Below are 5,914 nucleotides of genomic sequence, written 5' to 3' on the forward strand. Positions count from 1 at the left end.
CATATTTCACGTGTGTTCAAGACGGATGTCAGCGCAAAATAAACAAGGCTACGCATATAATTCTATATGTATGTTATAACTATTTTCATTTTTTAAAATAAAATCAAACACATCGGCAACGCATAATATTCACTTTTCCTATCCTATTTCGATGCAACAATTTGATGACGTGTCCATCAAAACATGAGTCGATGTACGTCCATTTATCATGATCCAAGTCTCTTATTTTCGCATTAATTTCTCTTATTCACACATGGGTTGACCCATTCTTGAACTCTATGTCACGCTTAAGCTTCATATCACGTATTTTATATTTTCATAATACGCAAAACATTTCATTCCAGAAATCATGCATGCTCAAAGGCGTGAGTTAGTTCCCATAATGTTGGATCATTATGGAACAGTTTATTCATCGTCGAGTCTGAAAAGAATCAACAATAGCCATGCCTTTCATTGCTCATCACTATGAAACAAGCAGTAGCAGCCAAGCTACTGGTACATCTATCCGAGAAGTAAATGTGACACCGTGTAAAACTTTGTCCAGTTTCTTCCCCATAGTTTTCTTTTTTTCACGAGCAGAAAGGCAGCTCCGTTTTCGTCAACGTCGTTGACTTTCATCTTCAATTCTTTGATTCCAGTTGAGTCACTTCACGCCCGTTCGTTCTTTTCACGATTAGAAAATATGATTAGCTTGCTTGATTGTCCTTCATAGATATATGCAAGTTTAAAAATATAAGCCGGATAGTGCTATATATTTAAACAGACACTATATTCCATTTCAAGGCATAAAAACAGAATTCTCTTTGAATGTTGTGCCGAATCATTTCTTATTCTTGTGCCTGTGTACAAGGTAACATTCTTAAAATTTGTTTTTGACTTTTAAAGCATATTTTTATAATGTTAAAATTTCTTCAAAATGTATACTAATATATAGTAGTTTTTTCATCATATGCATATAACAGAACTAGTCTACAAATATTACTTAAATATTTTCTCAATTTTCAGCAGACTCCTGATAGAAGTTCTTTCCAGAGGTAAAGTGAATTGATGAAATCTTGAAAAAGTGTTGTGGGTTTTGGTGTTCTCCAGATATTAAAAAAATGAGATTTGTATTAAAGATTTTTAGAATCTATAAACATATCTGAAAAAGGTTAGTTTTTAATGCAGTATGGGTTAGTAAATGAAGTTGGTATCATTTATATTCTCTATTAACCCATATCATGCTGGACACGATTGATTTTGCCTTTGAAACAAGTGTAGATCATCATCAGCCTGCACATCCGTGCAGTTTGATCATGATCTGCACTGTTGGTCATTCATTAAGCATTTTGGACAGGCATATTAAAATCACACTGTCCGTCTGTGCGTCTGTATAAATTCTTGTCCGGGCTGTAACGCTGCCATCCGTAAAGGTCACACTTAAAAGTCAAAGGTTAACATGGTCTGTTTCTTATCGATTCCATATCTCTTTGGTGAACAGTTTATTTTCCTTAAGAGATGTTTTCAAGTCTATTTCTCTATAATAATATAGTTAAAGTAAGAATCACTTGTCACAAAGACTGTCAATCTGGATGCCCAGTTAAAGACTTACATTCTTTTTGTAATTATTGTACATGTTTATTCCCACCTCTGCTTCATATGAGCTATTGCCTAACATGGCTCGATTTGATTTCCAGTTTAACAAAGAAGGAAATCAACCTCTGTATATTGTGTGATAAACAACGGTTGACGCCCGGACCGGTAAGAGAGCGTTATGAATTGCCGAATGACATAACATATATTACTCCTCAGGTAAATGAAGTCCAGCATGATATTTATTAAGATATATCAATGAGCATGTCAGAATGAAAATCAATGCCTTCTTGTAATTTATCATCTAATTTACAACGGTTCATCGTTCAGATGCTTCAGCATTTAACCACTCGAGCTAACGCCCTCTTGGTTCAATCCTTACGCATCTGAACTCTGAACCATGGTGAACTGTACGATAAACCACCCGAAGGCCTTGATTATTTGTTAAATAAAACAAGAACATGATTATAAAATTGATAAAGAAAGACCACACTTACTACCTGAAAGCCACCAGCTAAGCATATGACCCCTGTAGATTTTGAGATCAGTATGTCAAAGGGCAAGGTCACGGTGACAAGGAATACTTAAACGGTTTCTAGACAATAACTTGAGAATGTTTGGGGCTAGTATCACAAAACATAACAGGGAGATTGACCATGACCAGCAGATGATCCCTAATGATTTTGATAGTAGTAGACCAAAGGTCAAGGTCACAGTAACCCAGAACAGTTAAACACTTTCCAGACGAAAACTTAGGCCTATGATGTTCAAATTTAATATGAAGGTTGGTTATCACCGGCAGATGACCCCTTTTGTTTTCAGATAACTTGGCAAGAGGCCAATGTTACAGGGGCCTTATATAGGAAATATGTTTATGGATGATATCTCTAGTATGATTGGGCCTACGAGTTTCATATTTCATACACTGGCAGATGATCCCTATTGATTTTTAGTTCACTGGGCCAAAGGTCAAGGTCACATTTGCCTTATACAGGAAACCCGATTTTGCTAAATATCTTAATATATACTATTCTCAGAGCTGTCATATCTCACACAATAGACGACCTCTATTGATTTTTTGGGACTATTGGTCAAAAGTCAAGGTCACAACGTCCTGATTGGTTAAATTCATTTCTGATTATTACCTCGAGATAACTTATCGACCGTGAGCCTTCATTTTATTGGATGTTTAGTCTCGTAATCATTTCCAGGTCATAAGATCAAGGTCATTTAGGGTCAAATCCATTTTAAACCAATAGCTTAAGATCTGTTTGGCCTACATACTACTATAGATTTCATAGGTTCATTGGTCTCCTTTAGTAGATAACCTTCATCAATATCAGATCACTATGTGAAAGGTCAAGGTCACTTAGCATCAAATCCTTTATAGACCATTATCAGCAAAACTGATTTACCCGGTCTCCTTGAGAAGATGACCTTTAATAATTCTGGGTCACAGGGTAAAAGTCAAGGTCACTTAGGGTAAAATCCATTTTAATTCAGGATGTCAACAAACTGGGATACATATAGTGATTGAACTGTCTGTCTCTCAAACATTAATGTGTAGTCGACTCCTAAAGTGTATGTGCATACTGTCCAATTATTTTTCTGGAGTTAAGGCCTATCTTTCGGACTTTGAAACTTTATATCTATATCAGAACACCGTGTAAACAACTGCTGTCCCTCTTGTTTCTGTAGTTATAGCACTGTTGTGGACTTTATTTTTAACTCTGCCAAGCATTTTCAGGGGACATGTGTTATACAATTATGGCATCATTATGCCACCACAAAATGAAGTTTGGGTTGGGGGTTGTATATATGAGTAAGCTTGTTGGTCAGTCTGTCGTTCTATTGGTTTTCATGGTTTCCGGACAATAACTCATGAAAGGCTTAACATATTTAAATCATGTTTGATACACAGGTGTAACATTACAAAATATAGGGTAATTTCGACTTTAAAGTCAGTTGGTTAAATGTCAAGGTCACAATGACCAGGGACAGTTACACAGTTAACGGATGATAACTTTAGAATGCTTGGGCCTAGAATCATAAATTTTGGTACACAGGTGTAACATCATAAAATACAGGTCAAGTTCAACTTTAAGGTCAGAAGGTCAAAGGTCAAGGTTACAATGACCCGGAACAGTAAAACACTTAGACATCAAAAATAGCTTAACTTTTTGTGTGGGGCTATTAATTACCTTTAGTGATAGTTCTAGTTCATTAAGGAGTTAGCCCTGAAAGTTCAGTGTTTACTGGGAATTATACGCATTTTTTCAAGTAAAAATCCAGCTGAAATAGATGTTGGTGTAAAAAGGGTGAAGTAACTTTTAGCTTTAAACCCAATATACGAAACTCTCCCTGTTACTAGTACAAAATAATAACATTCAAAATATGACCTTTCTTATTTTCATTGAGGCAGTCTAGAAAAGTCAAACTGCACGCAGGAGTTGCTTCTCTTCAACTTCAGAAATCTCTACCTATAGGTAAGGGAGATGATTGCGTAAAAAGATTGAAAAAAAAGAGCTATTATTATACACCAGTCTCTGAAAGTGCGGGGCGTATTATATGAACACTCGTGACGGAGGGCGGTCGGCGTTCAAAGCATGTCCCCACTTTTAGTCAAACAGTTTTCATCCTATCTTCACCAAACTTGCTAACAATGTTTGCAGGCATAATATATCGGCTAAGTTTGATGAACAGCCAAATCGCCCAAGGCACTTTTGGATTATCGCCCTTTAATTACTCGAAAACCTACGAATTTAAGCTTATCCGCAATCTAAGTCAAACAGTTTTGATCTTCGCCAAACTTGCTGACAATGTTTTTTGGCATTATATCTCGGCTAAGTTCGATAACGAGTTAAATTGGCCCAGGCACTCTTGGATTATGACCCTTGAATTACTCAAAATCTACGATTTTAGAGTTGTCCGCTCTTTAAGTTGAACAGTTTTTATCTGACCTTCACAAAACCTACTGACATGTTTGTGGGCATAATATCTCGGTCAGGTTCGATAACCCCTCAAATCGTCCAAGACACTCTTGGATTACGGTCCTTGAATTACTCGAAAAACTGCAAAATCTAGATTTGTCTGCTTTCTAAGTCAAGCAGTTTTTATGCGATCTTCAACAAACTTGCTGACAATGTCTGTGGGGATGATATCTCGGCCAAGTTTGATAACCAGCAAAAAAGTCCAAGGCACTCTTTTATTATTGCCCATGAATTAGACCAAGTTCTATGAAGAACGTATTTTGTGACAGTCTGGCACTTTTTTATTTGTCTGATTTCTTTATTTCTACAAAATCAACTTCAAGTACTTAGGCAGCATTGTTGTAAATTTATCATATTAAAATGCAGAGCAACCGAAAATATATTAAGCTTATTTTTGTGATCTCAGCATATCGCTGGGAACAAATTCATTGATGTCGTTGTACGGGACTATTGAATATACTGAACAACGTCAATGCTTCCACCTAGTACCGCTACTCCTTTCACTATCAATAACAGTAGCGGAGGATATAGCTGTCGTTGAAAGCTTCAGACTGCCTTGTTTACAATACCAATGACACGCTGACGTGCGAAGATGGGCTGCTTTAAAGATAACTCTTTCATTTTTATACGCCCGTCTCTGAAAGAGCGGGGCGTATTGAGTAAACACCCGTGGCGGCGGGCGGGCGGAGTCCAATGCACGTTTGCTCTCTTAGTCAAACATTTTTCATTGGATCTTACCAAACCTGTTGTCTATGTTTGTTGGCATTAAATTTCGGCCAAGTTCGATAACCAGCCAAATTGCCCAAGGCAATCTTAGATTATGATCCTAGAATAACTAAAAAAACTTTAAATTTAGCCTTGTCCGCACTCAAGGTCAACGAGTTTTCACCCAATGTTCACCAAACTTGCTCACAATGTTTATGCGCATAATATCTCGGCCAAGTACGATAACCACACAAATAGCTCAAAGCACTCTTAAATTAGGCCAGGTTCGATGACGGGCGTATTTTGTGAGAGTCTTGCACTCTTGATATCAGCTGATTAGCCATAATGCTTGAGCAATACATATGTACTTCAGTCTGTTAAGACTAAATCAAAACTCAGTGTATTGTCGATATTTGAGAGGTGATAATTATCACAAAAAAAGTCTCCAATGACAGTCCAAGTCATTTTGTCTGAAAACATTCGAGGAATGCAGTTATCACATGTAAAAAAAACATCCGTTGGGGGTTGGCGAACTTTTGGAGACTTAGATAAAAATGGTGAATTCTGACGCATTTTGTGACATATAATTCAAGGGGATTTCGGACATTTAAAAGGTCAATATTTAGAAAATTTAATCCGCTGTAAGG

The sequence above is a fragment of the Mercenaria mercenaria genome, chromosome 8 (genome assembly GCF_021730395.1).
Source record: "Mercenaria mercenaria strain notata chromosome 8, MADL_Memer_1, whole genome shotgun sequence".
Classification (NCBI taxonomy): domain Eukaryota; kingdom Metazoa; phylum Mollusca; class Bivalvia; order Venerida; family Veneridae; genus Mercenaria; species Mercenaria mercenaria.